The sequence below is a fragment of the Ovis aries genome, chromosome 19 (assembly GCF_016772045.2).
Source record: "Ovis aries strain OAR_USU_Benz2616 breed Rambouillet chromosome 19, ARS-UI_Ramb_v3.0, whole genome shotgun sequence".
Classification (NCBI taxonomy): domain Eukaryota; kingdom Metazoa; phylum Chordata; class Mammalia; order Artiodactyla; family Bovidae; genus Ovis; species Ovis aries.
Window position 1 is genome coordinate 11,647,465 of NC_056072.1, and position 14,882 is coordinate 11,662,346.

General features: G+C 45.4%; 1 long non-coding RNA gene across 1 annotated transcript; it reads right to left on the bottom strand.

Annotated features, from left to right (window-relative positions):
• Nucleotides 1-1,833: 1,833 nt before the first annotated feature.
• LOC132658166 (uncharacterized) lies at nucleotides 1,834-14,475 on the bottom strand. The gene is made up of 2 exons (XR_009597334.1): nucleotides 14,352-14,475; nucleotides 1,834-13,496 (listed from the first exon to the last, which is right to left on the bottom strand). It is a non-coding gene; the product is annotated as an uncharacterized LOC132658166 (long non-coding RNA).
• Nucleotides 14,476-14,882: the final 407 nt, after the last annotated feature.

A 14,882-nucleotide genomic window follows, 5' to 3' on the forward strand; every position in this document is an offset into this window, starting at 1 on the left:
CATTCACCTCTGGTAACCACAAATCTGATCTCTCCAAGTCTGGTTTTTTGTTTTGATTCCACATATAATTGAGATCATAAATTATCTTTTTTCTGTCTGACTTATTTCCCTTAGCATAATGCCCTCAAGGTCCATTCATGATGTTCCAAATGGCAGAATTTCCTTCTTTTTTAATGGATGACAGTGTTAGTCACTTAGTTGTGTCTGACTTGTTGCAACCCCCTATAGCCCACCAGGCTCCTCTGTCCATGGAATTCTCCAGGCAAGAATACTGGAATGGGTAGCCATCCTCTTCTCCAAGGGATCTTCCCAATCCAGGGATCGAACTCAGATCTCCTGCATTGCAGGCAGATTTTTTACTGTCTGAGCCACCACAGAAGCACTTTAATGGATGAAATGTGTGTATACACACACACACACACATACACACACACACACCACACATAAACACACTCGTACAGCCATTGATGGACACTTAAGTTGTTCCCACATCTTGGTTATTGCAAATAACGCTGCTATGAGCATGGCGGTGCAGGTATGTCTTTGACAGAGTGTTTTCATCTGCTTTGGATATATACCCGGAAGTGGAGCTGCTGGACCATATGGCAGCTCTATTTTAATCTTTTGAGGAACCTCCATACTGTTCTTGGTAGTGGCTGCACCGGTTTACTTTCCAGCATTGCACAAGCTTTCTTTTTCCACATCCTCATCAGCATCTAGCCACCATCCTGCTTTTTAAAAAGAACTACTTTCAATATAACAATGATCACTGGCAACATATACTCATGCATATGTAAAAATCTGTGCATTTTCAATCAGCATTCTTTGTTGAGAAAAGGAACCAAATTTTGTTTTTGAGGACTTGCTTATTATCTTGCTCCAGGTCAAAAGCAGAATATAAACAGAAACTACCCAGGGCTCTTGCCTCAGGGAACTTAAAGCCCAGGCAATGAATCAAGACAAAAATGCAGGAAAACCCAAATAACTGAAGAATTAGACCACACAGCCTTCCATAGCACATATGCTGACATGTGCCAAAGGCAATGTGTCCTGTAAGACCTGAAGACAGGCCTCTGTAAGAGGCAGGTAACCTTGAAGTTGGCTTTGAAAGGCGGCGAAACTGGTGGAGTAGAGACCCGGCAGAGGAGGAGATTCAAGCAGTAAGGGAATGATACAGACAGATGGGAAAAGTGAGGGGCACATCTAGGGGCGAGCAGACTGATAGGATGAGATCCCTCCAGGTTCAGTACGGAGCCCCCGAAATGCAGGCTGCAACAGGGTACATGTGTCTGGGCAGGAAAGGACTGGTAAACCCAGAGGGTAGAGAAGATTAGCTTAGTGGCTACAGTGCAGGATAGATTTGAGAAATTGATAAGCATGCTGAAAATTTCTGCTTTAGGCAAGTGCACAAGTAAGATTGAGAAAAGAAGTAACTGCTGGCTACAGGAGAGATTCTGGGATCCCCAGAATTTCCTGTTTCCTCAGATCAAACCCTGCCTGGCCCATTCTAGTGTCCCGTGTCCTAAGCACTTATGCATCAGTTGAATCTGCGAATTCCTAACTCTGAGGTCACGAGATCCTGAGGGTGCACCAAGTCCAAGGACCCATGAGGTTAATTCTCATGAGCTCTCTGCTTTATGAGGCTCTTCTGACTTGAGTATCATCAGTGAGAATGTTTTAAGGACCCCAACTTCATCTAATTTTGAGAATTACCACCTTCAGGAGTTGGATAATGAACACAGTATTATTCAACAGAACTAGGTGAACCACATATGTATTTTTATATTTTCTAGTGGCCATGCTAAAAAAGTAAAAAAGAAACAGATGACATTAATTTTAACATTTTATTTAACCCAATCTATCTAAAATATAATTTCAACATGTAATCTGTATAAAGACTACTGATGACATTTTAGGTGGTTTTTTTCATATTAAGTCTTTAAAATCCAGTGTGTATTTTCCACTTATAGCACATCTCAAATTAGACTAGCCGCATTTATAGTGCTCAGCAGCTACATGGAGACAGTGGCTACCCCATTATACAGTGCAGCTGTAGAATCTTGCTACTTAAAATGTGGTCCCTGGACTGGCAGCATCATACCATCTGCTAGAAATAAGGAATCTCAGGCCCCACTGCAGGCCTAATTCATAAAATTCTGCAGGTGATTCATAGGTACATCTGGGAAGAGAGATATAGGGTACTCAGTGTTCTCACTACCTAACATCAACATTGCTTCTCTTCATTCAGGCTCCATGCCATGCTTTTGCTTCATGCTTTTTCAACACCAGTTCCAGACACAGATCTAAACTAAGCAACACCTCTCCTTGATGCTGAGCATCAGAATGGGTTCAGGCATGCCAAATGTTTCAGCCAGATTCAATGAGATCCAGTGAATTCTTTGAGAAATCCCACTGTCCTTGAATGAAAAAGGTAAGTTTTAGAGCCAGCGTGGAGCATGATGGGAGATCCTGCCTTTATATGAAGCCTGTGAATGGAGGGAAAAAACTGATGGCCTCATTTGAGCCCCTGCTCTAAGTCTTACAGCTTGACTTTTCAGATAGGTTGTTGCTCAGTCACTAAGTTGTGTCCGACTCTTTTGTAACCCCATGGACTACAGCACGCCAGGCTCCTCTGCCCTTCACAATCTCCTGGAGTTTGCTTAAATATAAGTCCGTTGAGTCGCTGATGTTATCTAACCATCTCATCCTCTGCCACCCACTTCTCCTTACGCCTTCAATCTTTCCCAGCATCAGTGTCTTTTCCAATGAGTCGGCTCTTCACATCAGGTAGCCGAAGTATTGGAGCTTGAGCATCAGTCCTTCCAGTGAATAGTCAGGATTTATTTCCTTTAGGATTGACTGGTTTGATCTTCTTGCAGTTATATGAGCCAGTAAACTGTATGTTTAAACTAGTTTGGATTGTGTTCTAGATGGTTATTATCTGTTTTCTCCTCCCCTTGTTCTCTGCAAGGCTCTGTGTCCCTGGATATTGATCTTCAAGAATTATATCAATAGGCCCCCCTTACCTTCTGGTTTTCTGTTGGGATTGGTTAATTGTCAGCACAAGTGGAAGGTGGAAGCACAGGAAGTAATAAGGTTGGGATATTTATTCCCTTGCCTCCTTTCTTGTGGGGCTGCTGAGGGCTGACTTCCTTCTACCACAGGCCACAACTATTTTCAGGTAGATCTCTCCTTTACCTACCCTTTCTCATTCCAGCAGTCCTCTGCATCCTTGCTCCTTCAGGCCTCGGGATGGTTGGTTTCCTGAGGCTGACAACACAGGACTATTGCACATTCTGTTTGGTTTCCCAGTCCATGCCTTAGCAAACAGCTCCTTTATTAAACTCTCCTCAAATAATCCACTTTGAGCATGCCCCTTACTTCCTTTGGGGACCTGATTAGTACCATAATTGGTGTCAGCAATGGCCTTAAAATAGGATTCTGGAATTGAGTTGCTCACATATATGAGGAAGGCACTGAGTTTGGGATTACCAGATGCAAACTATTATATACAGGACAGATAAACAGCCAGGTCCTATTGTATAACACAAGGAACTATAGTCAATATCCTGTAATAAACCATAACAGAAAAATATATGAAAAAGAATATGCATATATATATATATAACTGAATCACTTTGCATATACATATATAAACTGAATCACTTAGCCATACATCAGAAACTAACACGTTGAAAATCAACTATACTTCAATAAAATATTTTTAAAAAGAGAAAGTTATATATGCAACTTATAATTCATGACCTTAACAAAATTGTGTGCCCTCTACTTTCCCTCCCCTTCATGCTGCAGGAATGTGGGTACAGTGGTGGAAGTTAGAAGCTCTGTTTTGTTTTGTTTTTAAATATTTGGCTGCAGCGGGGCTCAGTTGAGGCATGTAGGACCTAGTTCCCTGACTGGGGATGGAACCCGGGCCCCTAACCGCTCAGCCTTAACCGCTCAGTCTTAACCGCTGGACCACCAGGGAAGTCCCTTAGAAGCTCCATGTTGAGGACAGCAGACACAGCATAGGAAGGGCCTGGGATTTTGATTACTGGGTGGAACTATCAGCTCAAAATTGTCCATACTCGACTTTTAGGTACGGGAGAAATAGATTTCTACTTTGGCTACTGTCGCAGCAGGAGTGCTGGCATCCCCAATGCATCCTTAATCCTGTCACCGGCAACCAAGAGGTCCTAAGTGACAAAACAGGTTTGTTGCAAGCCCACTGCCGTGCTCAGCCAACCACAGTCCCACCATGCCCACTCAGGTCTCCTCCTTTCTCTGCTGTGGGTCCTGCCCACTCTTCAGATGAACACTGGGCCCACGAGCTGATTCAAATCACTCCTGCTCCTGAACAAAGGCTCCCCTTTCCTGGCCCCATGCTGGCTGTGAGGATCTGTGTGCTCCACCAAAAGGCTGGCCTTAACTGGACACTTCCTATGCAGGGATGCATATTAACTCACATTCTAACTGAGAGGTGCAAAGACAATGTGGTTTGTTTTCTGTAGTCTAATCTTTCCTATAAGGCCCTGTCCTGCTAGGTGGCAAGGGGAGACTTAGGCTTGCTGGTGAATATTAGATGATTAACAGTATGTTTCAGAGTAACTTGGTCTCTCTGAAGTAAATGCTGCTTCTCGGGTCTCTTTCTCTCCCCCTGCCCCCCTCACCTTACCAAGAAGGTCTGGGAGACAGAGGAGAACTATCGTATGATATCCCCTATATGTGAAATCTAAAAAGAAAGTATACAAATGAACCTATTTACAAACAAAAACAGACTCACAGACGTAGAGAATGAACTTATGGTTGCCAGCGGGAAAGAGGTAGGGAGTTTGGGATCGACGTGTACACACTGCTGTATTTAAAACGGATAACAAACAGGGACCTACTGTATAGCTCAGGGAACTTTGCTCAATGTTATGTGGCAGCCTGGATGGCACCGGGTTTGGGAGAGAATGGATACATGTAGATGTATAGCTAGGTTCCTCTGCTGTTTTACCTGAAACTATCACAATGTTGCTAATTGGCTATACTCTGATATAAACTAAATAGCTTAAAAAAAATAACTAAGGCCTTGGAGCTCAGGAAATCAGAGGCTCAAATGTGAACTCACAGCAGAAGGAAAGTGTTGCTTTGGATTTCTGTGAGGTCTTCTAGCTGTGCCATGAAACTCCTGGCTTCCTTCCTGAACTTCCATGATTACCCGGATGCAGTGCACCTCATCTGGCCTCTAGAGAGAGATGCCAGCCCTCAGAGCTGGAGGCCATGGTCCCAACCACTGGCCTTTTGCCATAAAACCCCCCTCCACAGGCCTTTTCACGGCCAGTCTCTACACCAGCCTCTACGGCACTTCCAAGTGCTGTCACGGGGCACAGGGAAGCTTCTGATTCCCTGCGGACCGAGCACAAGCTGTGAGGGACTGGATATGGTACGCTGGTGTTCAGGGCCTACGCTCTGCCCTCTGTCACACTGTTCCTACAGTATACTGGACATGATGCAAAGCCAAGTGGAAGGCTGCTCTTGGCAGCTTGCAGCCTCTCCCAAGCCTTACCCAGGGAAGCAGCCCACAAGCCTCCGACATTCTGAATTCCTCAGGTTGCCCTATCTGTCTTAGATGTTTCTACAATTTCTTCTATTCAAGACTGGGGGTGGGGGTGCTGGGGAGAATGGACACCAGAGATGAGGACCCTGGAGCATGCCTGCCTGCTTGTTCTTCCTCTTCCACTTCTCTGCTCACATACCTGCAGGCAGTGCTACTTTTGTTTCCTCTTCCTTTTTCCCCTCATGGTCTGGACATCACAGGTAGGGAAGTTTTCACCCCTACAGTATACAAGGAACACCATGATCTGAGCAAGTAAGAACCAGCTTTTGACATAAGGGCTGCAGGAAAATTGTGAATTTGGGCCCCTCCAGGGACAATTATATTAACAATCCATCCGTCAAATTTTATGTTAAAAAAAAATTATTGTTTTAAGTTTTGGCCACACCACATGGCATGTGGGATCTTAGTTCCCTGACAAAGGATCAAACCCACATCCCCTGCTGTGAGGCGCAGAGTCTTAACCACTGGACAGCCAGCAAAGTCCCTCTGCTGAAAAATTAAGACCCTTTTGCTGGGGTGCTTTGTACCAACATGTCAGTTACAGGTTCTACTCTGTGGCCTTCAAGTCTGCCCACCCCTCTAAATCTTTGCAGTGCAAATTCCTTCCCTAGCCTTTCTATATCCAGGGGTCGTGGTCCTAAGATCCATTCCTTTTCCCTAGGCAGTTTGAGGGCACATGCACCTCCTGGTCATATAGCTCCTACTACTACTATTACTACTACTAAGTTACTTCAGTCGTGTCCAACTCTGTGCGACCCCATAGACGGCAGCCCACCAGGCTCCCCCATCCCTGGGATTCTCCAGGCAAGAACACTGGAGGGGGTTGCCATTTCCTTCTCCAATGCATGAAAGTGAAAAGTCAAAGTGAAGTCGCTCAGTGGGGTCCAACTCTTAGTGACCTCATGGACTGCAGCCTACCAGGCTCCTCCGTCTATGGGGTTTTCCAGGCAAGAGTACTGGAGTGGGGTGCCATCGCCTTCTCCATATATAGCTCCTACAGACTGGTAACTTATACTTAGTGTAGAATGCCACGTTTGAATATGCCCATACACATGCACAGGCTTTTCCAGGACCTTCCAAGGAGTCCTTGACACTCCAAATTTGCTTCTTTCCTGGGTCTCCCTGCCAGGTGAAATGTGAACAACACACCACGTGTACATACGTTACAAGGTGAAGTTACCCAACTCCATATTGAGAAAGGCTTTTTCTTCACAGACGCAACAGCTTTCCATTCTGACGACAAACTCAGTGTTGGTGCAACATGCTGTCAGTTCTGCTTTGTGCTCCTGCTTTCGGGCTGGGTCCCAGGGTTTGTCAAGTGCATAAGAAGGCCCATCACAGCACCAGCTATTCTACAGCGCTTACCACAGAGCAACCAGATCTTTAATTATTTTTTTTCTCTCAGATTTGAGTGAGCTACAACTAAGTGAGAACAAGTCACCTCCCCCAAAAGACTGAGGGAGAAGAATCTGAGTTAACAGAAGTGTCTGCTAAAACTTTCTGTCTGCTGGATGGGGTGGATAGCGCTTAGATTCCGCTTGAAGAGCATGGAGAGCCCTCCCTCTGTCACCATCTGCTGCCATTCACCAGGGAAGTGACATCAGTTTGGGGGCCCAGGCCCCTTTGGATGACAGAAGACAGTCCTATTTTCTGGCAGACTGCTCACAGCTGAGCACGTGGAGAACCGTCAGTAAATGCATGCGCACGACACCTGGGAGGGTGCTTTTGTCCCCATTTCTTGATGTTCTGAAATTTCCAACTCCACATTCAGTCCAGCAGAACCCCACTTTTGGGACGCCTGAACCCCAAATTCTCTCATTCAGGTTGGATGCTAAAGGCAAACAAGGCTTCACAATCCACTGAGCATCAAAGAGAAAGCCTTTATTTTCTTCCCCAGACATTGCAATAAGGAATTAGGAAGTGCTGGGGCTTCCCTGGTGGCTCAGTGGCAAAGAATCCAACTGTTAATACAGGGGACACAGGTTCCATCCTTGATGCGGGAAGATCCCATGTGCCATGGGGTAACTGAGCCCATGTGCCACAGCTACTGGGCCTGTGCTCCTGAGCCTGGGAGCTGTAGCTACTGAGTCTGCGAACCTGAGAGCCTGCGCTGCACAAGAGAAGCCGCTGTGATGAGAAGCCCATGCTCCGCCACTGGAGAGTAGCCCAGATCACCGCAACTAGAGAAAGTCCACCCAGCAGCCACGACCCAGCGCAGCCAAAAATAAATGAGCAAAACACAGTTTTTAATAAGATTAAAAAATAAACGAGGTCATGCTATGATATGAATGACATCACACGGCGGTGGCTGAAACCTGTTTTTCCTGAGCAAGCAAACCTGAGTCAAGACACACGGCTGGAATTGTTGCTCAACCCCACGTTCCAGAAAGCTTTCTCACTCCAGTCCCACCAACAGGAGCAGCAGCTATATTGAGCATTTACAAGCCAGGTTCTGTGCTAAGCATTTCCAGGAATATCTGGAGGCAAGTTTTCTCAGGCTTTCTGAGTTCACTTCCTCATCTGTAAAACTGGCATAGACACCTCACAGGCTCTATTACTGACCACATGAAGTATACATTCATAATCCTTTAGCGTACTACCTGGCACATTACAGGCACTTTAACTGTTGTGATGAACATTCTCTTAGGCTTTTGATCTGATGAATTTGATGAACCATGCTGTCCAAATCTACCCTAAGTTCAGAGAGCATGGGACACCAAATTATCAGAAGATAAATCTGATTATTCAGTTCCTGAGCTTAGTGAGAGATACTTATATTTTTCAGTGTTGTGACTAGAGCTGTGACTCAGAGATTCTGAAACTCCTGTCTAAGGTGGAGTATTGAATGGTACATTTATTTTTGAAAATTTTCCTAAAAAGGCAAGAAATGCAGCTCTTTATACATTTCTAGATGCTTACCATGCTGGCAAGGCTTAAGGTGGGCAATCCACCACCACTACCAAGGTCAAAACTCCACACAAATCCTTTACTTCTGTTGGTGAGATAGGGTATCCCCCACTCCTCATGGGTGATCTACAACCCAATTTGAAATACAGAATATTCACAAAAAGAGAAGTCTATGGTTACCTGGCAGTACAGGCTAAGTGCCCAGAAATGGTCTGGATGAGGTAATAAGTGCACATGACTTCCCTCAGGCCTGGAACAATCTCAGAAAACAGCGGTCTGAGTAGGGGGGCAGGGAGAGCTGACCATCATCAGCTGAACCTGGCAGACCAGCAAGACCTGGATGGGTGGAGCAAAAGGAAGGTGGCATTCCTGGAAGGGAAGGGTGAACAAAGGGAGGTGCAGTGAAGCCAGGCTGAGAAGAGTGTCGGGCACTCCCTTCAGCTCAGAAGAAGGCACAGGCAGGTCGTCGAGTAGCGCGCGTATTACTATCTGAGCCATGTGAAACCAAACTTTGAAATTATGAACTATACTCTAAAAGGACATGTGGACATCTAGGGATAGTCGATGAGAACTACTGACGAGCACGTCTGTCCTCATCACCAAGTTAAGAAACAGCACTAAATGAATCCTGGAAGTGTTCGGTGCCCTATCCTACTTGTATCCCTTTCCTTTCCCCCAGTCACCAAACTGAATTGCTCTGTTTCCCTGAAACTGAATTGTTCTGCATCCAGTTGCGCCTACTACTGGCGTCTTCCTGAATGCAGTCACTCTGGTATGTACACTTCTGTTACTTTGTTTCTGTCGTCGAATATGTACTGCTTTGTGTGCATTGTTTGAACTGTAAGGAGAAAACAATATCATATTGTGTAACACTAGCAGTGTAATTCTCTAAAGCAATTCATGAAGGTCTGTTTCACAAAAGTATTCTGGAGACCCATGAACATAACACCCAGCTTAGTTAATAATCAAGAAAATGCAAATTAAAACTGAAATGAGCTATCATTTCACTCTCACCAGACAGGTAAAATTTTAGAGCCAAATGTGAATTTGGGGGTGACACATTCAGTCTATAACCTACATGCATCTTCCAGCCCTTATTCCATATATTTATATATGGGTAAGTTACAGACTGAATGTTTGTGTTTGCCCCAAACATATGTTGAATCCTAACCCTCAATGTGATAATAAATATTAGAAGGTGGAGCTTTGGGGAAGTAAATAGGTCACGAAGGTGGAATGCTCATGAATGAGATTAGTGCCCTCCTAAGCGGAGACGAGAGCTTGCACCTGCCTTTGCTATATGCAATACAAGAGGAGATGGCTGTCTACAAACCAGGAAGCAGGGCTTTGCTAAACATCAGATCTGCCAGTAGCCTCATCTTTGATTTCCCAGACCCCAGAACTGTGAGAAAAGAATTTTATTTAAGCCATCCCTTCTGTGGTAATTTGTTATCCTGGCCCAAACTAAATCAATGCAGAAATTTATCTACAACTTGTTTACCTTGATTATAGATCATTCCACTCCAGTATGTATAGACCTCTTTCATTCTTTCCAACTGCTATGTAATATTTCACAGCATGGATGAATTATAGTTTTACCAGTCCTCTGTTAACTTCTTTTGAACAGTTGAAATATTTGGATTTACAAAATTCAAAATGTGCAGAAGAGAACATCCCTTCTATGTGTCAGTAGCTCTGGTCTGGCGGCAACCAAAGTTACCAGTTGTAACAGAGAGTGCTAGATGCCGACCAATCCCATTGCTTCTTCCTTGATTTCAGTCGTGGTGAGTTGACTGGCTGTGTTTGACCAACACAACCTGGGAAGAAGTAACAAACACAACTTCCAGAGCTGGCCAGCTTCTGTGGTGTTCTGCCTCTCAGATAACCAGCTGGCTGAATGCAGAGGGTCCAGAGGAAGAGTCTTTGCAGACGCTAGGAGACGGTGATGCCACAGGACTGAAGGAGGCAAACTTTAACTGTCAACTTGGGCCAAAGGGACCAAGGACATACGTACTGGACTATATGTGTGTCAGAAATAAGCTTTTGGGTTAAACCAGCCAGTTTAGTGTAGTTTGGGGTTGCTACTTCAGCTAGCATTAACACATGAGCTTCTTATTTATCCTGAGATGTTCCACATATGTGCTCAGTCACTAAGGTGTGTCTGACTCTTTGTGACCCCATGGACTGCAGCCCACCAGGCTCCTCTGTCCATGGATTTCCCAGGAAAGAATTATTAGAGCAGGTTGCCATTTCCTACACCAGGGGATCTTCCCAACCCAAGGACTGAACCCATGTTTCTGGCATCTCCTGCATTGGCAGGTGGGTTCTTTACCACTGTGCCACCTGAGAAGCCCTTCACACAATATACACAAGCAATTACCATTCCTGTATCAATAGATATTTTCATTCAAGGTTGTTACCAGTTTCTTCCTATTTCAATAACACTACAATAAACATTTTAGTGAAGGCTTCTAGACATATTCCACCTTTAAGAGATTGTGTTACAAAAGTAGTAGGTACTTAGGAACCTGCTCCAGCTCAGTCAACTACTTCCCATCTTTTGCTGAATTCAGCTTGAGTTCAAGTTGGCATGGTGCCAACCTGGGCGAATGTGATGTTACTTTCTGGCTCAGAATTCAGTTTGATGTTGAGACTCTACTTTCTGCATGGGCTGATTCCCCCCTCCCCCACAATAACCTCTTACTTACCTATTTTTTTCCACGCTCTGAGACTCTGTCATCATACTCCAGTATGTGTGCCCTTGGTTCCTTTCCTGGATTTGCCAAGATGTCAGATTCTCCCCAGGCTCCAGACTCCTAGCTTGCGCATGTCTTCTCTACTCATGAACTCCACTGATTTAATCAACACCATGCCTGAGTATGTGTCTGTGCAGGGACCATTCCAAGTGCAGAGGTGGGAAGCACTTCCATGTGAGGAATGGGTGAAATGCCCTCTCACAAGAGATGACTTTATACTACATCTGAGGTGTGATAATGGAGAGAGGGGGCAAGGGGGAGAGAAAGATTCCAGGGGTTTATAGTTGGTACTGGCACTGACAAGGAACTGCTGAGAAAATCAACTTAGGACACCTAAATTTGTGCTTTTCTTTACATTCAGGCTTTTCACATATGGTACACATTCATTTATAGATTTCAACTCTCTCATTTAAGAAGTCTATAAAACTTGAACTATTAAAGCTGTAATTACCACTTCAGGGTATCACTAGTCTTGAAATTAGTCCTTTTCCCCCTACCCTGCAGGTGCTAAAAGCAAAGCACGATGCAGGTAAGCTGCTTAAAGGCAACAGAGAAAGAAGAGGAAGTATGAACATAATTTCCCTCCCAGCTTCTCAGCCCAGTGATTTTCATCTTCTAATTTTACACATTGTACTTGATGCTGTCTACAGGGCTTCCCTCGTGGGTCAGTGGTAAAGAATCCACCTTCCAATGCAGGAGATGTGGGTTCAATCCCTGGGTGGGAAAGATCCCCTGGAGGAGGAAATGGCAACCCACTTCAGTATTCTTGCCAGGGAAATCTCATGAACAGAGGAGCCTGATGGGCCACAGTCCATTGGGTCACAAAGAGTTAGACAAGACCGAGTGACTCAGCACAGAGCACACATTGCTGTTTCTCTACTAGACTATACTCCATGAAAACAGGAACTAAGTCACCTTGTTCACCACTATACACCCAATATTTATGATAAGTGTTCTCACATGGAACATACTTCATAAGCTGAGATTCTGGCCTCCAACAGCCACCAATTCCTTGCTCATTAAAAACATGAGATCTTAACAACTAACAGGCCACATGGAGAAAGGCCAGGAGACAGAGGAAATAAAATGACCGATCTGCAGAGCAGGGTCTGGCTCAACTAAACCATCAAGCTACTTTGGAAGAAGTAGAGAACAACCCATCAACAAATGTATAGTACCCTGATCAACAAAAACGTGGGTCAATAAACATCTTGGATTTTCACTTTTAAGTCAGTAGCTCCTTTTCACTGGGGAAAAAGAGAAGGGGAAAAGGTGGTCAAATTTCTCCCTGAAGGAGAAATTATTCTGCATACAAGCTAAAGGTGTGAAAAAAACACAAAACCCCCACAAACCTTCTGAAGGCTGTTCATGGTCCATAAGACCAATAAACCCAAGTTAAGAATCACTGGCTTATGGATCTTTCTATTAGACAAATCTTGAGATCTCTAATCTTTATCATCATATTTAGCTCCTGATAGATCTGATCCCCAACCTTCAGTTCAGTTCAGTTCAGTCGCTCAGTCGAGTCTGACTCTTCGTGACCCCATTAATCACAGCACACCAGGCCTCCCTGTCCATCACCAACTCCCAGAGTTCACTTAAACTCATGTCCATCAGGTCAGTGATGCCATCCAGCCATCTCATCCTCTGTTGTCCCCTTCTCCTCCTGCCCCCAATCCCTCCTAGCACCCGGGTCTTTTCCAATGAGTCAACTCTTTGCATGAGGTGGCTAAAGTATCGGAGTTTCAGCTTCAGCATCAGTCCTTCCAATGAACATCCAGAACTGATCTCCTTTAGATGGACTGGTTGGATCTCCTTGCAGTCCAAGGGACTCTCAAGAGTCTTCTCCAACACCACAGTTCAAAAGCATCAATTCTTCGGCGCTCAGCTTTCTTCACAGTCCAACTCTCAGACATACATGACCACTGGAAAAACCACAGCCTTGACTAGATGGACCTTTGTTGGCAAAGTAATACCTCTGCTTTTGAATATGTTATCTAGGTTGGTCATAACTTTTCTTCCAAGGAGTAAGCCTCTTTCAATTTCATGGCTGCAATCACCATCTGCAGTGATTTTGGAGACCCCCAAAATAAAGTCTGACACTGTTTCCACTGTTTCCCCATCTATTTCCCATGAAGTGATGGGACCAAATGCCACGATCTTAGTTTTCTGAATGTTGAGCTTTAAGCCAAATTTTTCACTCTCCTCTTTCACTCCCATCCTTCTTCTCTCTGCCAAAAGAAAAATGCAACACACGGCAATAAAGGTGTCAGTAGTCAATGGCTGAAACGAATCTTTATAGGAATGCCTGTGCTACGCTTTCAAACTTGGAAACTCTGGCACTTCTCTGCGACTGGGATATTCTAGCCTCTCAATTTACACCTGTTTTATATCATATTAACTTTGCAGGATCCCCTCCCAAAACATTCTCTAATCCCTCCAAGAATGTGGAAACGTGCTAACGTGGTGGCCGCAGCTCATAGCTGACTGCTTTGGCTTCGTGGTCGCTGGATTTCCTGCACAGGGCTTCCGGTGCCTGGAAGGGCTTGGGTGAAGATGTCTTTCATAATGACTGCTATTGATCTGAAAGACATCCAACTGAGACGACTTTCAAACCTAGACCAATCCACGTGGCTACTCTTCACTCCATTTTACCAAAGGCTTTCAGTTTCATCCTATTGACTTCCCCAAATGACCTAAGTGGACAACCTGAGAAAAACTGAAGTTCAATGACGTCACACAAAAGCCAAGGCTTTGACGTGACCTCAAATCTGATGGGCCAAATAGCTCTAGCTTAATGGCCCCAGTTGCCTCAGGGGAAAAACTGCAACCTTCCAAGGCCCCGAGACAGGTGATCATTTGAGCTTCAAAGCTGAGAATGGATAGAACACCTTCCCTATCTTGTAAGGTTACAGGGAAGGCCGAGCCGGGCGCTGTAGAAATAACTTCCGCCTAAAAAAAATTGTCGTCACGGGGCGCGCTTCCGGTTCCACTCTGTCCCGTGGACCGAGACTTTTTATTCCAATTGGCAGTCGTCCACACCCCAAGGCTACCCCACCCAGCTGCTCCCTCGGGTTTTTCCACACCCTGCGGGGCCGTGTGCACGTCTCGAGGGTGTGACGGTTACGTGGCGACGTCACTTGGGAGAACGGTGCAAAGCGAGTAGCGTAACCGTGATCTTGCAGGACCGGAGCCTTGTCGCGGAACAGCGCGCCTAGCGCGTGGAGGCGGGACTAACTTATGACTGACGTCCACACACACTTACTGCCGTTCTGATTCCTTCTCAAATAAGCCAATGAATGCGACGACGGAGACGGCAACGTGCCCTCGCCGCCAGAAGTGGCTCCGCCCCCTCCACTAGGCTGCCCTTTGGTCGCCATGTTTAGTGTGGCTACTGCCTCTGCTACTTTCGGCTCTTTTCTGGCTTTCCGATGCCCTTGCTGAACTTCTTTCAAAGTATTTCTTCCCTTCCACCATCAAATTCGTCTTCCTCGGGCTTTCTTCTTGCTCGCTGTTTATCCAGCCACACTTAAAATGGCAGCTGGAGGCGGGGCAGAGGTGGGGGCATGCCCGACGTGGTGACGTCAGCGCGCTGCGTGTCGGCAGGTGGAGGGAGA